General features: G+C 47.9%; 1 long non-coding RNA gene across 1 annotated transcript in view; it reads right to left on the reverse strand.

Annotated features, from left to right (window-relative positions):
• LOC123345117 overlaps positions 1 to 17,159 on the reverse strand; it is a 32,207-nt gene extending 15,048 nt beyond the window's left edge. Inside the window, exons 1-3 of the long non-coding RNA XR_006572724.1 lie at positions 15,461 to 17,159; positions 14,363 to 14,437; positions 1,777 to 1,889 (exon numbers count right to left, since the gene is read on the reverse strand). This is a non-coding gene — a long non-coding RNA (uncharacterized LOC123345117). The remainder of the gene's footprint in view (positions 1 to 1,776; positions 1,890 to 14,362; positions 14,438 to 15,460) is intronic.
• Between the last annotated feature and the right edge of the window lie 4,131 nt (positions 17,160 to 21,290).

Raw genomic sequence — 21,290 nt, forward strand, 5'->3', positions numbered from 1 at the left:
TGAGTTACTCCTGAACTGTGGGTCAACTGTCTCTGATACCACTATCAAATCTATACCTCAATAAAGTGAAAGAGAATCTCTTGCTGACCCCTCTGTCCTTGAAGAAGTAACATGAACCATTATGCATACCAAGAACAACAAGGCAGCAGGACCAGTTGACATACCAGCTGAAGCCTACATGTTTGGAGGTGAAGAACTGGTAAGGAAGCTCCACAAACTTTTTCTTCATATCTGGTATAATGAGAAGATTCCAGAAGACTTGAGAAATGCCAACACTGTTACAATCTTTAAGAAAGGAGATCAGTCAGAGTATGGAAATTGAGGTATTGCATTGTTATCTACAGCAGGGAAAATTCTTGCCCGTATCCTCTTAAACCGATTACTTCCCCTTGCTGAGGAAATATTGCTGGAATTTCAGTGAGGTCTTAGACCATTCCACAGGACAACAGACATGATCTTTGTTGTCTGCCAAATGGAGGAAAAGTCTCGGGAGCAAAATCAGGATCTGTACATGGCCTTTATCAATTTGACAAAGGCCTTTGACTTGGTCAACCACGAAGCTCTGTCGAAGGTGCTGGCCCGATTTGGCTGTCCTCCAAAATTTATTAAGATCCTAAGGTTTTTTCATGATCAGATGACTGCCACAGTTCTCTGTATGGTCTTGAGATGGACCCTTTCCATCATCAAAACTGGGGTCAAGCAAGGATGCGTTATTGCCCCAACCCTGTTCGCCATCTATTTAGCAGTCATTTTGGTCCTCATTAAAGACCTCCTTCCCAGTGGAGTTGACATTCAATACAGAATGGATGTGCGACATTTTAATCTTCGATGTCTCTGCTCAAAGTCTAAAATCCTCAGGCATCCATTAGTGATCTTCAGTATGTTGATGGCTGTGCCATGCTTTGCACACTGAGAATGACCTTCAGTCCACACTGGATTTTTTACACAAGCTTACAGAAACCTAGGACTCTCACTCAATATTGAGAAGACTAAAGTGCTTTTTCAGCCTGCTTCAGACCTTGCACGTGACCCACTACAAATCACTATAAAGGAACAGACTTTGGAGACAGTCGAGCACTTTTGCTACCTTGGTAGCCAACTCTCTCAAAATGCAAAAATTGACAGTGAGATCCAGCACAGGATCCAGTGTGCAAGTACTTCCTTTGGGAAATTGCTCCAATTTGTTTTCATGGTCTGTTACCTATGGCAAGACACCAAGATCCAGGTCTATAAGACAATTGTTATTCCAACACTCCTTTATGGATGCGAAACCTGGGTGACCTATTGACAGCACCTCAAGAGTCTGGAGAGGTACCACCAATAATGCTTCCGGAAGATCCTTCGCATCAAGTGGGAAGATCGCTGCACTAATGCCAGCATCCTCACTGAAGCCAATATCATCAGCATGGAAGCAATGACCCTCATGCACCAACTCTGCTGGGCTGGACTTTGTGTGCGGATGCCAGACTCTCACCTCCCAAAAGAAGTCCTCTATTCTCAGTTCACCCATGGTCAGAGATCCCATGGTGGTCAGAGGAAACACTACAAAGACACGCTTATGACTTAGTTATCTACCCTTACACTGAATTACTTTAATGGAATGCAACATCATCATGCAATTTGCCCTGCTTCCCTGGTAAGCAAATATTACCTCAAACTCTGGCTTGAAGTTTCTTTTCTTTAATGCAATTTTTTTGTCTGCTCCACTATCGTAGTGGAAATTATTTACTACAGAAGCTTCAACAGTGACAGGAGCCTGCCTAAGCAATGGTTTACCTTGTGCTTCTTTCCTGTGTGATCTCAGGTGTCAGACCGTGCTCTGCATTTCAGACTTGTGAAGGGCCTCTTCCCCTGCACCTTCTTTATAATCACTGAAGGGGACCAAAATCCTACCACAGGGGAATTGACATTTTCTTAGAGAACATATACAAAAATAGACTGTGATACCGACATGCAAATATTCACAATTTCCCAGTGAAACAGATTCTCATGAGAGTGCTGTCCACATCCAAATATTGTACAGACTCGTGCTGTGTACTCTACACAGTTCTGCCAGCATACTTCAACCACCACCACCACAAATCCCCAGCTAGTCCAAACTTGAACTTTTCTATACAAGTTTCTTACTTGTACAGTAACTGGAGTTTGAGAGTTCTCTATATGTATATTCTACTCTTGGTGTGCATGCACCCTGGTGCTTGAGATTGGGGTGTTTTGGCCAGCATTGTTTGTTTGGGCCACATGTGTGCCCTGGTTGCCCTCCTGCTCCTGTATCAAAGCTATAAAGGGCAGTGTGGATCCAACTGCCACTCAGTTCCTTCACCACCACAGCATCCACGTACGTAACAGGACTCTAAAGTAAGAGGGAAGGAGGACAAGACATGGAATACACATATGGACAATCCATCTTGACAAACTCCAACTACTCTCCAAGTAAGTAACTTCTCTCTTCAAGTACTTGCCCATATATATATTCCACTCTTGGAAACTCACAGAGATGTAAAATAAGAACTTGGGGGCTCAGACTATCTAAAAAGAGATTGCAATACAGGTCTCTACAGGAAGCATCTGCTCTGGATGCTTCCACCAAGAAGTAGTGTTTGGAAAAGGTGTGTATGGCAACCCAAGTTTCTGCTTTGCGGATGTCTAGAATGGGAATGCTTCTCAAGGAAGCAGCTGAGGCTGCTTGTGCCCTAGTGAAAGGGGTTCCAATATTATCTGGAGGATGTAATCTAGCTGACTCAAAACAGAGTATAATGCACCCCAAAATTGATTTTGACAATCTTTGGGCAGAAACTGGTTGGCCTTCATCCTCTCAGCCAGGGTCGGCTCCAGGCCCCAGTACGCCAAGTGCGTGCTTGGGGCAGCATGCCGTGGGGGGTGATCTGCCGGTCGCCGGGAGGGCGGCAGGCGGCTCCGGTGGACCTCTCGCAGGCGTGCCTGCAGAGAGTCCGCTGGTCCCGCGGCTTCGGTGGAGCATCCACAGGCGTGCCGAGCAAGACAGGTGTTTACACAAAATCAGACACAAGTAATGATCCCTGGTACAACCCAGGAAAAGACAAATGATGGACCATTAGTGGTAAGACACAGAAGCCCCAGCTACCAAGTTGAGAGGGAATTTCACCCCCACTCCCCACCTGCTGAATAATTGTGAATTACCATAGTCTGGGAGAAAGAAAAAACAAAGAGCCCGCAAACCCAGTTAAAAGAAGGGGGTTGAAGTGAAAGGTATCCAGAAACTGAGGGACAGCCTCTAAGCTGTCCGTGAAACACCGGATCCCCTCTATGACAAGGGCACACTGGGAAACTGTTCAGAGGCAACAGGTAACTCAACGGTTCCCAAACTAGGGGGTTGGTTGGGACTCCAAGGGGAGGTCACACCATGAATGAAGGGGGTCCCACTGTTTTGCTTTTCACAACATGACCTTGCATGTACGTTGCATGCAAGGTCAGCTATGCAGAGGCCACCATTTTGTCAAGGCACCCTTCATGGTGTCTGAGGTTGCAGAAAGCCATAAGGCTGAAAATGGGGTCATGCAGGGAAAATGTTTGGGAATTGCTGAGGTAACATATCAGAAAAGGGAATTTATCTGATATAGAAGTGCAAAGCCTGAAGTTGCATCTCTATGTTTATTTTCTGTGTAACTTGGGTTTGCTTTTCCTTACTATTTCATTTACTGAATCTGATTTTTCTCTGGTGTCCAAACTTTGTGGAGGGTGTGTGCCAAAGGATACAGGGCAGATGGTTACAGATGCTCATTGGATTGGATGTCATGTGACACACTATCCCGTTTTGCCCTGTATTTTCTCCTCCACATCAAGGACATGGTCCACGCAAGATGTCCCTTCCTTCCTTTGCTCTCCTGCACCGAGGCACACTTCCTCATTGCCTGTATCAGGCCTGTAAACCAGCACTGTGTGTGTCCTGGTGGAAATCCTTTCCCTTATCCTCATGTGTTGTGCAGTGCACAGTATGCCCCACTAACACAATTTGCATTATCTACACTGGCACCCAAATGGTTTAGTAGGCAGAGCCATCGTGTCTTCAGTCAGCCAAATGCACATTCCACCACAGTCCTGCAACTGCTCAGTATTTAGTTAAACCTTGTGCCAGGTGCTCTGAAACCAGGGTCAGGCTTCATGAGCCAGGGTAGTAGAGGATAGGCTGGATGTAATAAAATAACAGTGGGTACAGACACCGCATTGAATGATATACACACTATTAAGAAGGAATAAATATGAAAGTGCCAGATCTCTGAAATATCCTGGCATCATGCACCCTGCCGGTGAATCCCACACTTGCGTTCACAAACCTTTCTCTGTGGTCAGCCAAGGCCTGCATAATGAGTGATAAATATTGAAAACCAGAAAGGACACTAATGTGCATATGTGCCACTGATGACTCTAGCACAGTTTGGGAAGCTCATTCGCTGAAAGCCAGCTATTATTTTGGGGACATTAGCAATTTTCACCACCCATGGGTAAACCACAGCAATAATTGCCTTGCAAACCTCCCTCATCACTACACCAACAGTTGACTACACCAAACTAGTTAGCCACCAATCCACAGCGGTCGGGGCAAGCCAGCTTCCAGCAACCCGCTTTGGCACTGGTATGGCCTCCCTCATCTGCATATCCTGGTGCTGGAGGGTCAGGGAAAATTCCTCACACAGCTCCAGAGTGTCCTTCCTCATGAGAACAGTTTTCAAGTACATAAAAGTGGAGTTACAAGGAAGAGGGAGAAAAATTGTTGTTCTTAACCTCTAAGGATAGGACAAGAAGCAATGAGCTTAAACTGCAGCAAGGGAGGTTTAGATTGGACATTAGGAAAAACTTCCTAACTGTTAGGATGGTTAAGCCCTGGAATAAATTGCCTAGGGAGGTTGTGGAATCTCCATCATTGGATATTTTTAAGGGTAGGACAGACAAACACCTGTCAGGGATGGTCTAGATGGTGCTTGGTCCTGCCATGAGTGCAGGTGACTGGACCAGATGACCTCTCACGGTCCCTTCCAGTCCTATGATTCTATGAAATATCATGACCTTTAATATTTCCTCACCATCACCAGTATGGATAGAGGATTATGTTCTCACCAACACAGAGACATTCACATACTTGGGCAGCACCATCAGCCTGAATAGTGGAAGCCAAGACATCAAGAACAAAATCAGGTTTCATGAGTGCTAATAACTGGAACAGGTCATCATCCTGAGCTGGATCTATACCTTGCTATTGGTTGGCATGGAGTCTAGAACATGCCAGCTACGAAGTGCTTTACTTTACTGAGTTTGTGGGCTGAGAACACTCCAGCAGAAGGGCCCAGAAAGGACAGACAAGTTCTCCCACAATACACTGCCAAACAATTCATACAACACTGCAGTTTTGTGCAGTGCTAAGCAGAATGGGATATGCTTCTAGAAGTCCTAGTACCTCACCCACGTTAGTGTAGCACCAGAGTGGCTGTGGCTACACAAGTATGACTCAACTGTGGCCTAGCACTATGGACTCTCGTACCTGGGTTTAGCTAATTTGGGTTTCCAGAATTAACTTGGGTCTGCAGTGCACATATACCCTCCGTGTGGCAAACGTGCTCAGTTAAAGTCAAGAAAAGCAAAAGTTAAGGCTCCAAAAGCCTAGAGAAATAGGAATAGGAGAGGGTAAAGTATTTTGTAACTTGAAAAACTCTTAGAAGAGGTTCCCACACTATTTTACTGCACCTTCTCTCCAGAGAGTCATGTCCCATGCATGAACACCTCTAAGGAAACAGTTTTCCCACAGAGGCTTAGGGCCTGATAGCCCATCCCAGCTGGGGCATCCTGATGCTCCCCAGTACACAAGCATCCCCAGCCAGGCACATGCTTTGACCAGGCAGCCCCAGCAGGACTCAGGCAGCCAGTCTGAGCCTCTCTCCTCATGCTCATGCCCTGGGACCCTCCAGAACCACTCACAGACCTCAGGCTCCTGGCACGATCCCAGCAAACATGCAAGAGCCTGTGTGGGAAGGGAGGAACTACTTCCCAAGGGGGTGCCTATACTTCAGCCTCTGGAGAGGTGAGCAAGATAGACCAGATCCTCCTCTCCTGCTCAGGGAGAGGGCTTGCCCCTGTCGAAGAAAAACTAAGTTTTTCTGCTCTGAGGATCTCAGAGCAGACCTGCTGGCCCCCGTGTCCACAAGACAAGTAACAGATTTTCCAGCAATATTACAATCAACAAATGGGCCTTCTTGATTAATAGGAATTAAAGGATTCATGATGCAGTTACGTTCCCTCAGGCTGTCCTAGTAAGGGGTTCCTTGTGGGGAAAAAACAGGCACTTCAGGATTTGGGAACTGAGTAGGATTTTGAGCTAATCGATTTGGACACTCATTCCTCCAGTGTCCCTCCTGACCACAAAAGTGGCATGCAGTGCTCCCAGTCGGGGCAGGATTCTGGGCAGGATATGAGGAACCCCTTCCCATACCTCTCCCACGACCTCGTCCCCGTCCTCTTCTCATTCCCCCACGACCCCTGTTCTGATAAGTTTGTAACTGCAAAGCCATAAGTTTCGTTTCACTATTGTCTTTCTTCTGTTCTATGCAAGCTGTACAATGATTGGCAACTGTCACCAATTCTGAAAGGGGTTTAGTTTGCCAGCCAATACAAATAGTTCTTAATGGTTGCTGAACTTTTGGCAAGAGTCCCTGAACAAAAGCAGCTCCTACCGCTTCCCTGGCATTATCAGCCGGATCAGTAATTCCCGAATGCTGTTCAAAGACCTTTGTTAGTCGATCAAGATAATCAGCAGGGGATTCACCCTTGTTCTGTTTACAATTCGCAATTTTAGTCCAATCTGTTTTCTTAGGACAAACTTCTGAAATAGAGGTCAAGAGACGATTCCTAGCCTCTGTCAAATCATCCCCAATACCAGGGTCGGCATCAGGCCAAGCTGCCTGTCTGTTAAGCCGTTGCTGAACTTCAGCTGGCAGTACAGCTCGTAAAAGTTGATTAATATCTGCCCAAGATGGATTATAGCACTGAATCACTGTCTGGAGCTCTTCTCTAAACTTTACTGGCTCCTCCCTGATTTTAGGAAATTCTTTTACCAAGTTTCTAAGATCGCCAGGTGTCCAAGGGGCATGTACCTTAACTAACCCCCCTACAGCTCCAGCTCCAGGCAAGTCTCTTAAAGGAGCCTGGAGTGCCTGTGTCGTGCTTCTAAGAAAGTAGCCGGCATTATTATCAGCAGAGGCAGGGTTAACCGGACTACTGGTGTCAGTCAGTAGGGAAGAAGATAATTCTTCCGAAGAAGGAGAATGAACAACTTGTGCAGTTGATACTCGCGGCGGCGATACAACCACTGCCTGCATATTCCGAGAAGGGGGGGCCGTGGGAGGAACCGGCTGCGGCTGTGGAATGCTGCTAAAAAAATCCACTATGTCTTCAGCAGTCTCCTCCTCACTTTCAGGCTTAACTAATTGGGGATAAAGAGAAGCAGAGGGCTGCACTGGAGCAGGAAGACATTTGGATGTCTTACATTGAAGTTTTAAATCCTGTACTTCAGTTTTTAATTTGTCCTGGGAGTCCTTCAGACTCCGCACCCGAGACTCATGGAGTCTCTTTGTTGCTTCCTCCCACCAAGACAGAAACTGCTCGCACTGCGCAGCAGAGGCGTGTGATTTAAGGGTTTCTCTGAGGTATGTAAGTTTATCTAACTCAAAGGTACCTTCTAATGGGCATTGTTTAAATGAATTTTCACGCGTGTACAGATTCCAATCATTTAAATACCTGCAGGTTTTAGGACCATAATGTACGTACATGTAATATGCTGGGGTACCCTTAGGGGGTAAGGTGGAAAGTTTAGACTGTCCCCCCCCATTTTTCAGTCACACCAACTGAGGGGGTCCCTGTCCGCGCTAACGGATCAGAATCTAAGAATCCCTCCCTACAGGGTACTCACATACAGGAGAGACTCACAAGAAAGACTACGACCCTCGTACACCTCCTTTCAGCAAAGAGCGTCGGCTAGTCTCTGGGAGATAAAGCCGCGTACTCTAATTGCTTCCAGGGAGACGATCAGATTGTCAGTAGCCCACACAGAAGGGAAAGGGGAGGGAAGATGGGTTCACACACTCCTAGACCCAGGCAGCCTCCTCGCCAGACTATGCCAAGCTGAGTCAGCCCACCATGGGTCGGATCTCCTAAAGATCCACTAGTTACCGGGCTTGCGTTAGAGCAGTCCTGATCATTAGCTTCCGCTTCACAGGGTACTCTGGGCGTCTTCCGATAACGATCACTCACACTGGTGTACACACACACACACATCAAGGCCTCTTTTCCTCTTTTTAACCCTTTTTTAACCTTTTATCTCTTTTTAAAAAAAAATTTTTTTTTTTTTTTAACCAAGATGCATCGTTACCTGGTCCGGACCAATACCATGAGGCGGTATGACAACCCCTCTTGAGGCGGTAAAAACCCCTCAGCACCGGTGCATTCTAATGCATTTACCTATGCATTACCTTATGCATTACCATATGCATTTACCTGTTGGCCAACTCAGCAGTTCCCAGTACTGCTATAAACTAACCTTATTGGGGCCTCACCCCAATACCACTCTGCATTTGATCCTGCTGCACAGTCAATAAGTTCAGATGGCGTGAGCCCAGCAGAAACAGACGTCCCCCACAGACAGTCCTCCTCCGACACCCCAATAGAGATTTCAAAAGGTCTCTTACCTCTATTGTGGCGCCATGGGGTTCGAAGGGGAACGATCCGTAGCAGCTGTCTGTGTGTCCGTGGGCGTTGCCATCCCGGACGAGCCCCCAAATTGTCGAAGAAAAACTAAGTTCTCGCTTTTTGTTTGGGTGCAGCAAAATTAAATACTTTATTTCTCTAGTGAACACAAGAGGGAGAGAGTGTCAGGAACTGGGTTGCCCCTTGTCCCGGACGGATCTCTCTCAATTAGTAAACAATCATAGCAATTTTTATACCTTTGTTAAAGACAGTGGCTAGCAAACCTGGAGACAGTAAAAGTAAACATTTGCATTTGTTTATACATAAGCCTATTCGCTATCTTATTTGTCTGCAATACTAGAACAGAAAACAAAACTGCAATTCACAAGGTCGTAATGACTTTTCACACAATTCTCTCTGTACCACATTAAGATCCCTTCAAACCTTCATTAATTAATTCTTGGCCTCCACACCCCCTTTCTCATAGACTTTAAGGCCAGAAGGGACCCTCCTGATCATCTAGTCTGACCTCCTGCACATTGCAGGCTACAGCACCTCACCCAACCACTCCTGTAGTGGGTCCATAAATACTGGCTGAGGTGCAGAATTCCACAATTCTTGATTTAAAGACTTCTAGTTAAAGAGACTCCATCATTTACTCCACTTCAAACCAACAAGTGTCCCATACTCCATACTTCAGAAAAAGGTGACCCCCGCACAGTGTTGCTATAAATATAACCCACTTCCTGACCCCAAAATATGGCAATGAGTTAGACCCTGAACATTTTAGCAAGACCCAACAGCCAGACAACAGAGAATTCGTTCCCATGGATAACTCAGAACTCTTCCTATCTAGTGTCCCATCACCAGCTATTGGAGGTATTTTCTAACTGCAGTAATGGATAGACTATTTGCCAGCGTAGGCAACCTCATCATACCACCCGCTCCATAAACTTATCAAGCTCAGACTTAAGACAAGGTAGGTTTTTCCCCCCCACTACTTCCCTTAGAAGGCTGTTCCAGAACTTCACTCCTCTGATGGTTAGAAACTTTCATCTGATTTCAAGCCTAGATTTGTTGACAGCCAGTTGATATCCATTTGTTCTTGAACTACCACTGGCCCTTCACTTAAATAGCACCACTCTCTCCCTGGAGTTTATCCCTCTGACATATTTATAGAGAGCAATTATACCTCCCCTCAGCCTTCATTTTGTTAGGCTAACCAAGCCGATATCCTCAAGTCTCTTCTTGTAGGAGTTTCTCCATTCCTCTGATCATCCTAGCAGCCCTTCTCAGCACCTGTTCCAGTTTGAAATCATCTTTGTGAAACATGGGAGACCAGAACTGCACCCAGTACTCCAGATAAAGTCTCATCAATGGCTCGTACAATGTTAACACTTCCCAAGTTCCCTATCTCTACTGGAAATGCCTTGCCTGACACATCCTAGGATTGAAGTGGCCTATTTCACAGCTGCATCACATTGGCAGCTCAGTCATCCTGTGATCCGCCAATGCTCCCAGGTTTTTCTCCTCTTCTGTCACTTCCAACTGATAAATCCCCTGCATATTCTTGTTGCTAGTCCCTAAGTGCATGACCTTGCACTATTAAATTTCATCCTATTTCTATTACTCCAGTTTTCAAGGTCACCCAACTCATTATGATATTCCATTCCTCCTCTGTATTGGCAATACCGCCCAACTTTGTGTCGTTTGCAAATTTTATTAGCACACTCCCACTCTGTGTGCCAAGGTCATTAATGAAAATGTTAAACAAAATTGGTACCAAGACTGATCCTTGAGGAACTCCACTAGTAACCTCCCTCCAGCCTGACAATTAGGGTGCTAGACATCCCGATAAAATTGGGACTCTCCCGATATTTAGGCATTTGTCCCGCGTCCCGACCGATGTATGGTTGGAACGCAATTTGTCCCAATATTTTGCACTCCTGTTTTGGGGGGGGGGGGTTCCTCCGCCGGTGGGACTCCCCACCAGTGTGTCCTGATATTTTCTTCCGGTCACCCTACTGACAATTCACTCTTCAGTATGACCCAGGGTAGTCTCCCCTTTATCCAGTTCCTTACTCTCCTTTTGCTTTTCATATTAATCCCCAGCTTCTCCAATTTAACTAATGGATTTCCCATATGAAATTGTATCAAATGCTTTACCAAACTCCAGGCAGATTAGATCTCCTTCATTTTCTTTGTTTAAAACAGTGGTTATCTTCTCAAAGACAGATCAGGTTGGTCTGGCTGTCTGGCACATCTATCTTTTGTAAAACCATGTTGTATTTTATCCAATTTGCCATTTACCTCTGTCTTTAATTACTCTCCCAAAATTTGTTCTAAGACCTCGCATACAGTTGAGGTCAAACTAATGGGCCTTTAGTTTTCTGGATTGCTTCTGCCCCCTCTCTTAAAAAAAGGTACTGTATTTGTTCCTCCTTCCTCCTCCTTCTTCCAGCCTGGCAGCAGCAGCAAGAAGTAGGAGGCTCAGCACTGTTAACCAGTCAGGTCCTCACACTTGCCTTGTAACCCAGGAGAGCACACCTTACAGTTTGAAAACCAAAGCTTTAAAATGAACAGCACCACAACAGCATAGAGCTGGAAGCAACTGTGCATTTTTAAACAAAACCTTAAGATCTTTGGAAACATTCTGAGAGACTGTGCAGAACAGCTAGCAGCAAGTGCTCTGGTTGCTTAGCAGAGGCAGGCAGCAAAGAAATGTGCAATGTTAGTGGTTACCAAGTAGTAACACAGGTATGCATGGCCGCACAGACTTTTGCTAGTAGTAAATAAACAAGTCTATTCCATGAACTAAGCGGTGTTAAGATGTCTTTATAAAAAGGCAGCTGAGCTGAGGAGCTTGAGGTACTGCACATTGAAATGTACAGTTGTATTGTTGACACCCTGCATTTCCTTTTGTTGAAAAGAAGTAAACTGGAGAAAGTTTTGCAGAGCTACATTTAAATGAATGGGTTTAATGCCCACTCAAATGAAAGTTACTAGATGAGAGAATAGATTTAGAGGGACAATATCAAGATGTTTAACCACATTAAGCCTATCTTGAGGTGGTGTAGTCAGTTAAGAAATGCCTATAGAGTCTAAATCTCTTTACAGTAAGTTCTCAGTATACAATGCCCATTAAAGTAGTCGTATTACTGCATGGATATTGGCATGAATGGCAGCTGAAGAAAAAAATATTCTAATTACAGCGATGCAGTTACCATATTGTTCTTCGTATCTTGATCTAAAGTGATGTGTAACGTTGCTGTATATTAAACATTTTATCCCAGAGACAATTGCCGTGAATGACTCTATACATTAGAGCAGGGGTCGGCAACCTCTGGCACACGGTAAGCACCCTGGCGGGCCAAGCCAGTTCATTTATCTGCTGTGTCCGGAGGGTTCGGCCGATCGTGGCTCCCACTGGCCGCAGTTCACTGTCCCAGGCCAATGGGAGTGGCGGGAAGCCGCGGCCAGCACATCCCTCTGCCCGCGTCGCTTCCCGCATCCCCCATTGGCCTGGGACGGCGAACCACAGTCAGTGGGAACCGCAATCGGCTGAACCTGCCAACGCGGCAGGTAAACAAAATGGCCTGGCCCACCAGGGTGCTTACCCTGGCAAGCCACGTGCCAGAGGTTGCCAACCCCTGCATTAGAGCATCTAATCCTGCAGTCCTTATTTCAATATAGGGCCAATTTTCAAAAGTCAGTTTACGCAACTTAAACCACCGACTAGATTGTGCATACAAAATCCTGACATGTTTAATAGGTAGGCTATAAGGTCACTTTGAATATTTTGCTTCAGTATATTTTTCCATTAACAAAATCTTTGCTTTAATGAAAAAAATCCCCACAAACCCAAGAAGTTGGGTAGATGTGATGGGTTTGGGCCTTTTGATCTGATGTGCTAGGGTGCCACTGAGTCAGCCTATTATGCCAGCCTGGGTCCCCTTTACCTGGCCTGGCTGTGTTAGCCTCACAAGCCTCTTCCAGCCAAGCACACAGGCAGGCAGGGACGGCTCTATGTTTTTTGTCGCCCCAAGCATAGCAGTCAGGCGACCTTCAGTGGCACGCCTGCGGGTGGTTCGCTGGTCACACGGATTTGGCGGCATTTCTGCAGGAGGTCTGCTGGTCCCACGCCTTTGGCATACCTACTGCCAAATTGCCACCAAAGCTGCGGGACTGGCAGACCTCCCGCAGGCATGATGTCAAAGGCTGCCTGACTGCCGCCCTCATGGCAACTGGCAGGCTGCCCCCCGCGGCTTGCCACCCCAGGCATGCGCTTGCTGCGCTGGTGCCTGGAGCCGCCCCTGCAGGCAAGGCCACACCCACCTGCACAGAGAGACAGAGATCCCCTCTGGAAAGATTCAGCTTTAGGGGCTCACCTCAACGCTCTGGTGCCCACTCCCTTTAAGGGGTACAAACCCAAAGGTTTTATGAAATTCACCCCACCCTCAATGTGGAGGGAGATATGCAATGTGGAGGGCGATACTACACATTTTTGAAAATCTGGCTTAGTAGCCAAAAAGTGAGCAGGAGCTTAGCATTACATGTTATGTAAAAAGCTGCCAATACAGCAATACAAAGCACCTGAGTTACTTTTTAAAACAAGACCACCTCTTCCATTACCACAGCATCAGTAGCACCTTGCTAAGACATTGATTCAGAAATAACTTATGCCATGTGTACACTAGAAGACGTTTGCCAGTAAAGCTATACCAGCAAACCCTCCTAGTGTAAATGCAGTTTATAATAGCAAAAAAGTGTTTTTGCCAGTAGAGCTTATACCAGTTCCCCGAGCAAAATAATATATACCATCAAAAGTACTTTTATGTTGCTATAACCGCATCTATACCTAGGACTTTGCCAGTATAGAACAGAGACGTCATGATAAAAAGTCTCACCCCTGACAGACAGTACTATACTGGCAAAAGTTTCTAGTGTAGCCCTGGCCTTAGAAGGACAGCTAGCTAATGATCTATTAACACCACTGCTTGAGGCATCCTGTTGTTACATTAGGGGTGGTCAGTAGTGGCATAGAAGATCTGCAATCCTGTTTTCCTCCAAGATCTTTAAATGCACATAAGTCCTCTAGTTACTTTTAAGTTTCTGATTTGAAATAGTTATGCTTCTAAGCAGCTTGTTACAGCTGAAGTGAAGCAAGTTACTGACAAGGCTAAGAATCACAGTCCTGAATATTAGAGATGGAAAATTATTGGCCCTATATAGTCCAAATGACAAGGGTAACACTTGGTAGCAAGCAAGTTTTTAGCAGGTTAAGAACACTGGAATTAAATGCATTTAGTACCTACCCAAACAACCATTCAGATTCTAGGCATGCTGCATGTGATATCAGTTATAAAGCTCTAGCCCAGTTCACTACAGTATACAACGCAATAGTGTTGACTGGATTTGGAGACATCAAACATGGTGGAAGTTAGCGTACATGGACCCAACCTGACCAACCCCTTCTCCCAGCCTCAGGTCCCCCCAATGTCCTTGACTGATTTCCAGTAGTGTCCTAGGCCCCATTCCCCTATTTTCCCCTACTCAGTAGTCAGAGCAACCACCTAGATCCCAAATCTCAGTCTTGGCTGACTCTACCTAGTTACAGCCAAGAACCAGTTCCCTATCTCCCCTCTCCACTCACCATTTGGAAAGCTGCAGTTCAGTTCCACTTCCTGACTCCACGATCCACATGCTGCAGGCGTGAGGGGGTCACCAGCTGATGCAGGGCAGGGAACAGATGAAGGAAGGGTTATCAGAGCTTGAAGGCAGTCACAGATACAAAGGAGAATTTGCAGGGAGACCCCAATCAGAGGTGACTGGACAGGACTAAAGTAGACTGGCACACTGCCTCCCCAAACTCGATAGGGTGACCATATTTCCCAAATGGGGCTAGTCTGAGCATCCCCCACCCCCGGGGCTGGCCCAATCCACACATATGAGCCCCCACCCCATGGGGCTTACCCAAGCCCTGCCCCCTTCCTCCCACCCTCAGGCTGGCAGCAGGGCTGGTCTGAGCCCTACCCCCACCCCACCCTACCCCACCCTGAGGCTTGGGCTGGCGTCACTGTTAATCTGAGCCCTGTTTGCCCCACCCCCCCATGTGAGGCTGGGGCAGGCATTGCTGCTCGCCCAAACATCCTGCCTGCCCCCCCGTGCAAGGCTAGGGCTGGAGTCACTCCTGCACAGGACTGTAATCGCTGCTCACTCCCCTCCCACCACAAGTTCCTCCACACCCCAATTTTTTGACAAAAGTGGGCATTTGTCCTGTTTGCTCTTGCTAACTGATCAAGTTGGCAAGAACAAAGGGGACAAATGCCCACTTTTGTGAAAACAGTCAGGACAGGGCTTAAAAAAGGGACCATCTCTGCCAAAACGGGACATATAGTCACCCTACAACTCTACCAAAACTTCCCCCACCCTCTCCAGGCTTCTGCAATTCCCCTGACTAATCTGCCAGTACCCACCCCTGGAGCTGCCCCAGCACTAGAGCTGGTTGGAAATTTTCAAACAAAGACTTTCAAATCAGAAAAACCAAAACTATTTGCGGGAAGGATTAGTTTTGAGACAAACCTCCTGATTTGAAAGAAATGTGAGAAAGTTTTGAATCTGAAGTGTCCAGTTGTGATGTTGTCAAAATGAAGTTTCATTTTTTGATTCAAAACAACTTTTCATTTGGAAATTTTAGTTAATTTATAGTTTAAAAAAAGGTTCAAGGTCAATATCAAGTGTTTCAACTGACCTGAATATTTTTTCTCCTCCAGGTTCATGAAAATTTTTGGATTTTGACTTTTTGTCGTGATTCAGGATTGCAAGACTTCAAAGACTGCAGAAATTCTCACAGGATGGGAAAACCGTTCCCTACCCTGCTCTATCCAGTATTTCTGGAGCATTTCCCTTCAGCTAATTGCCGCTTCTCCAGGTGCTGTGATATCCTGCAATAACTGATAGAACTGACTGAAAACATTTTTCTTTGGTGAAAAATTTCAACACAACAAAAAAAACCTTGTTTAAATCAAGCTTTCAGGTTTTGATTGAAAATGGAAGAATTTGCAAGTTGTGGCAACTGAATCATCAATATATTCTGTCTTTTAGACAAAAATGCAATACCGAGGTAAACTTAATTTTTTCTCCATTTTAGTTTTGATAAAAAAGACAACAAAAAAAGGCTCAGAATGAAAATTTCAACCAGCTCTGCTAACTACCAATCTGTCTCCCGTTCATGCATTGCCAGAACCCGTTCTCAATTGTTCACGTCTGTACCTCCTTAGTAACTCCCCCGATTCTGCAAGAGCCTCCCATTCCTACACTCTACCCCTCATTCTGTTTCCCATTCACAGTCAGACTCTTGCTCTTCCAGAATCTTCCATCCCTACAAACACACCCCTGACTGACTGTCTGCCCGAAACTAAGAGCCAGAGCTTCCTTCCCACCCCCTTGTGCTATTCCTGACTAACTGCTGGTCTATTCTCTACCCCACCCCCATCCCACCACCACCTCCTGGAACTGCCCTGGCTATGGCAGAACCTTCTAGCCCCCGACTCCACAATCTCTGATTAACTGTCAGGCTCTGCCCCCAACGAAACCAAGCTCTTCCAGAACCTTCCATCTCTATACTCCTGATGGCCATTCAGTCTGTGCTTCACTAATAAACCCCATTACTTCTCAAAGCTGTCCTCCACACACCATCCCTGACCTGCCTCCCTGCTAGTCTGTCCTCTGCCTCCATCTTATTAACTGCCCCAGCCCTGCCAAAATCTTCCCCACTCCCCTCCACAGCCCCAGTGATATCCCTAACTGCCAGTCAATTCCCCACCACCCGCAGGCCCCCATCCCATGAGCTGAGCTCTGTCACAAACTTTCCTCCACTGTTCTCATCGCTGACTTACTGCCAGGGGCGGCTCTAGGCATTTCGCCGCCCCAAGCACGGCAGGCAGGCTGCGTTCGGCAGCTTGCCTGCAGAGGCCATGCCTGCGGGAGGTCCGCCGAAGCCGCGGGACCAGCGGACTTCCTGCAGGAAAGCCGTGGAAGATAGCCTGCCTGCCGCCCTTGCGGCGACGGCAGAGCGCCCCCCACGGCTTGCCGCCCCAAGCATGCGCTTGGAGTGCTGGGGCCTGGAGCCGCCCCTGCTTACTGCCAGTATCTCTCCCCTCCTTCCCCCCCACAACTTCACAAACAGAACTCGGCACTTCCAGAACCTTCCTTCTCCCCATATGCCTGGCTGACAGTCGGTTCTTCACTAATGGAAGTTGCTCTTACAGAAACTTCCATCCACCCATTATGAACTCGAGTGCAGGTCTGTGTCTCAGACAGAGCCCCGCTCTTCCACAGCATTCCCCCCACATCCCCGACTAACTGCCAGTGTCCTCCACACACAGAGCCCCGCTCTTCCCAATGCCCCCTTTGTCCCTGACTAACTGCCAGTCTGTCCCCCACAGACAGAGCCCCGGCTCTTTCCCGATCTTCCCCACGTCCCTGACTAACTGCCAGTCTGTCCCCCACAGACAGAGCCCCGCTCTTCCCTACCCCCCCCCCACATCCCTGACTAACTGCCAGTCTGGCCCCACAGAGAGAGCCCCGCTCTTCCCAACCCCCCCCCCCCCACATCCCTGACTAACTGCCAGTCTGTCCCCACAGACAGAGCCCCGCTCTTCCCGACCCCCCAACATCCCTGACTAACTGCCAGTCTGTCCCCACAGACAGAGCCCCGCTCTTCCCCACCCCCCCCACATCCCTGACTAACTGCCAGTCTGTCCCCACAGACAGAGCCCCGCTCTTCCCAACCCCCCCATCCCTGACTAACTGCCCGTCCGTCCCCCACAGACAGAGCCCCGCTCTTCCCGACCCCCCCACGTCCCTGACTAACTGCCAGTCTGTCCCCACAGACAGAGCCCTGCTCTTCCCAACCCCCCCCACATCCCTGACTAACTGCCAGTCTGTCCCCCCACAGACAGAGCCCAGCTCTTCCCGACCCCTCCACATCCCTGACTAACTGCCAGTCTGTCCCCCCACAGACAGAGCCCCGCTCTTCCCGACCCTCCCCCACATCCCCGACTAACTGCCAGTCTGTCCCCACAGACAGAGCCCCGCTCTTCCCAACCCCCCCCATGTCCCTGACTAACTGCCAGTCTGTCCCCCCACAGACAGAGCCCCGCTCTTCCCAACCCCCCCACATCCCTGACTAACTGCCAGTCTGTCCCCCCACAGACAGAGCCCAGCTCTTCCCGACCCCTCCACGTCCCTGACTAACTGCCAGTCTGTCCCCCCACAGACAGAGCCCCGCTCTTCCCGACCCTCCCCCACATCCCCGACTAACTGCCAGTCTGTCCCCACAGACAGAGCCCCGCTCTTCCCCTCCCCCCCACGCCCCTAACTGCCAGTCTGTCCCCACAGACAGAGCCCCGCTCTTCCCAACCCCTCCACGTCCCTAACTAACTGCCAGTCTGTCCCCCCACAGACAGAGCCCCGCTCTTCCCAACCCCCCCACATCCCTGACTAACTGTCAGTCTGTCCCCACAGACAGAGCCCCGCTCTTCCCAACCCCCCCACGTCCCTGACTAACTGCCAGTCTGGCCCCACAGACAGAGCCCCGCTCTTCCCAACCCCCCCCATCCCTGACTAACTGCCAGTCTGTCCCCACAGACAGAGCCCCGCTCTTCCCGACCCCCCCCCACATCCCTGACTAACTGCCAGTCTGTCCCCACAGACAGAGCCCCGCTCTTCCCGACCCCCCCATGTCCCTGACTAACTGCCAGTCTGTCCCCACAGACAGAGCCCCGCTCTTCCCCCCGCCCCACATCCCAGACTAACTGCCAGTCTGTCCCCCACAGACAGAGCCCTGCTCTTCCAGATCCTTCCCCCCCATGCAGAGACAGATTTACAGTAAAACACAGGTTGCCCTGGCATGTGGTCCCCAAATGACAGGAGGCCCCATGGCTGGGCAGCTGCTGGGGCAGAAGCTCGGTCCTGCCAGCTTCTGGGGCTCCTGCTGCAGGCTCCCCTCCCTCCCTGCCTTTTTTTCTCCCCCATCTACCACCATAGCCCCCTGTGATGAAAGTGGGAATTTACTTTTATGAACAATAAATGCAGGGGGCTTAAGTGCTTCCCCTGGGCCAGAGAAAGCAGGTGGTGTTTGGGACATGGAGCCACTAGGGCTGTCTAGGTTCCAATCCACATCGTTGAATGGGAGACCCTACAGAACAATGGAAACCTCAATGCCTGGGCATGAACACCTACCTGTGATGGGCTCGGTCACAGAAACCCCCTTGGGACTGTCACCTGATGTGCTGAATTTGCCTTTGAGACCATTTTTCCTGTCAGCTTAGGACTCCAGAACCCTGCCTTGTTGAGTCAGACACGCTTGCCAGCTGCAAACACAGACCCAGGTCTGGTCCATGTCCCCAAGCTGCAGACTTTAACCAAAAACTGCTCAGCAGGTCACCTATCTCCAGCAGCCAGACACCCAGTTCCCATTGGTATCCAGACCCCAAATAAATCCATTTTACTCTGTATAAAGCTTATACAGGGTAAATTGTCCACCCTCTATAACACTGATAGAGAGATATGCACAGCTGTTTGCTCCCCCAGATATTAATCACTTACTCTGGGTTAATTAATAAACAAAAGTGATTTTATTAAGTATAAAAAGTAGGATGTATGTGGTTTCAAGTAATAACAGACAGAAAAAAGTAAGTTACTAAGCAAAATAAAACAAAACACGCAAGTTTAAGCTTAATACATTAAGAAATTGAATACAGGTAAAATCTCACCCTCAGAGATGTTCCAATAAGCTTCTTTCACAGACTAGACACCTTCCTAGTCTGAGCCCAATCCTTTCCCTGGTACAGACCTTGTTAGTTCCACCAGGCATCTTAGGTGAAAAGCAGGGGATTTCACATGATTGAGCCCCTTTTTTCTGTTCCACTCCCTTTTATAGCTTTGGCACAAAGAAGGAATCCTTTGTCTCTCTCTGGGTTCCCACCTCTCCTTCTAAATAAAAAAGCACCAGGTTTAAGATGGATTCCAGTATCATGTGACATGGTCACATGTCCTCTGAGACCCCAGCCTTCATCCTTCCAGCACTGGCCTGCACATACCCAGGAAGTTTTGCAAGTAAACAGAGCCATTGGCAATCAATTGTCCTAGTTAATGGGAACCATTAAGATTCCAAGCCACCATAAATGGCCCACACTTTGCATAATTACAATAGGACTTCAGAGTAATACTTCATATTTCTAGTTTTAGACACAAGAATGATACATTCCTACAAATAGGATGACCACACTCAGTGGATTATAAGCTCTGTAATCATAATTTACAAGAGAGCTTTTGCATAAAGCATATTCCAGTTACATTATATTTACACTCGTAAGCATATTTCCATAAACCTATGGAGTGCAACATCACACTACCAAAGGGGAAGCTGAAGCACCTGAGCCTGGATGTGGCTGGACAACAAAGGCGTGAGGTTGCTGCTGGAGTCAGAGCAGGACAAGGAGAGAACAAAGGTGGACCCCACGGAAGCAGGCATGGTGAACCCATGGGACCCTGACCCATCTGATCCCTGGCCTAAGGCTACCTCTTTGATGCTAGCCTACAACCTTTCAGCTTCTGTATTGCAGGTGACTGATGAATTGGTACCTTATGTTGAAAAGGCTGCCTGGGGTCACTGCAGATATTCACTGAGGGCACTGCACCCTGGAGAGGAAAGTCTGAACAGGACCCTACCTCAGTTCAGCTGCCAAGTGGGTTGCTTGAGCTCCAAGGCTCCGGTTTCAGAGTCACTGAGGTTACAGTCTGGCTGTTGCAGAACAGTGGGGATCCTTGGGGTCCAGGACCCTAAAGTAGTTACTAGCAGGAGACTGATGGAAGGTTCGAGCATAGCACAGATGCTGTGAGTCAGTGACACTGCCCTGCCCTGCCCCCACCACCAGAAAAACTGGCGGGTCAGACTGGAGGAGCAGGTTATGGGCAGACAGCAGTGACTCTCAATGGCTAGCAAGTGCCAGCTCTGAATCCTGTGAATTCCCAGAGCAGTATCTGCAAAGATTAGGATCAGATTTTCCAATGGGAGGTCTCACTGTGGACTGTAGATTAGCACACAAAGAACTGTACCTACAAGGGTGTTTTCGGAGGCAAATACTGTGACAAAGTGGGCATTTCCTGTAATATTTTGACACCTGTGTGCCTCAGTTTCCCTGTGTGCTTTTGCATTGCTACCCACGGGGTACAAATGGGTTAAATCTGCTCTTGGGGGCAGATTAAGAGACAGGAGGTGTTTGTGTCACACAGCTGTCCGGGTGGTATAAAGGGGGTCATTAAAGGACTGGTAGAAACTGACCCAAATCAATGGAGAATTTTGAAAGGCAATGGGAACCCCACTGGCCGTGATGTTCAGACCTAGCAAACACCAACTAAAACAAAGGAGATTTCCCCTGTCACATCTTGGAAGAGAAGCAGGACAAAGGCCCCAGCTAGAGAACAAAGGGGAAAGGTGATGGCTGGAGAAGGGCTGGCCTCTGGGGAGACAGAGAATCTCGCACTTGGGACTAATAAGGAGACTGAGACAAAAA

This window comes from Mauremys mutica, chromosome 12, assembly GCF_020497125.1.
Source record: "Mauremys mutica isolate MM-2020 ecotype Southern chromosome 12, ASM2049712v1, whole genome shotgun sequence".
Taxonomy (NCBI): domain Eukaryota; kingdom Metazoa; phylum Chordata; order Testudines; family Geoemydidae; genus Mauremys; species Mauremys mutica.